The 973-nt window shown below is 38.5% G+C and overlaps 1 protein-coding gene across 1 annotated transcript in view; it reads right to left on the bottom strand.

The window, feature by feature from the left end:
- Positions 1 to 973, bottom strand: part of LOC110030242 (pentatricopeptide repeat-containing protein At1g74600, chloroplastic-like) — a 19,138-nt gene that overhangs the window by 15,858 nt on the left and 2,307 nt on the right. The window lies entirely within an intron of this gene.

Here is a 973-nt window from a genome sequence, read left to right on the forward strand (position 1 = left end):
TATTCTGAATACAGAAATTCAGAATAGCTCTATCTGGTGATAGGTCAGTAACTGAGTAGAGGAAATGAAATAGTGCCACGCCTTAGAGGTGACATTCAACATGAAAGCAGAAAAATTTATCCTTTCTCGATGCTTTATCTTCCATGTTCCTTTCCCATCAGTGAGAAAGTTGATCACATCATTGAGGGGGCCTTCCATTGTACTAAAGGATTCATAGTGGCAGCTATAGGAGTCTGGGACTTCATAAAAAGTGTTGATGCGGGCGACATTAACTTCAACAGGGAATCCAGGCACTTGAGCGATTCCGTCATCAGAATAAATCACATTGGCGTAGAACTCCTTCACAACATTTGCATCGGCTTTATTGGTGGTGTAACAAATGTTTTCTCACCTCCTCTCGACAATAACTCGTTTTTCTCCTCCCGAACTTTCAAAAACTCGATCTTGTATGCACTTCTTTCCTTTAAATATGGAAGGAAATTTTGTTTGAGCCATCGCATTGACGAAGCGAGACTTGTTGAACTCAACTCTTCTCTTTTGCCTTGGAGCCATTTCAATCTAATCAAATTTATAGAAAAATTCCAAAAATTACTTCAAATATGTAAATCATGCCTTCCAATAGTAATTCTAAAAGTTCAACAATAAAATCCATGAAGTTCTTCCAAAAAATTTTTTTACATATCCAAATTTTTCGGATCTCCTCAATGTGAGAAAATTTCATGGTGGAAATCAAATATTTTTAGCTTGGAGTGAAGCTCTTATCTAGAGATGATTAAATCCGGTGTCAAAAAGCCTTGAAATTGCCTCCCAATCCAAGATCTTTCAAGCCCTAAGTCAAAAAATGGCATTTTTAGGAGGAAGGGGATGAGTAATAGTGGTGGTTAACTGGTCAAAATCGTGGTTAAAGGTGTTTCCGTGAGCTCGCCATCAGCGGGGTAGATGGCACCGTCGGCGCGCTTAATTGGAATTTAAA

The sequence above is a fragment of the Phalaenopsis equestris genome, unplaced genomic scaffold (genome assembly GCF_001263595.1).
Source record: "Phalaenopsis equestris unplaced genomic scaffold, ASM126359v1 Scaffold000686, whole genome shotgun sequence".
NCBI lineage: Eukaryota > Viridiplantae > Streptophyta > Magnoliopsida > Asparagales > Orchidaceae > Phalaenopsis > Phalaenopsis equestris.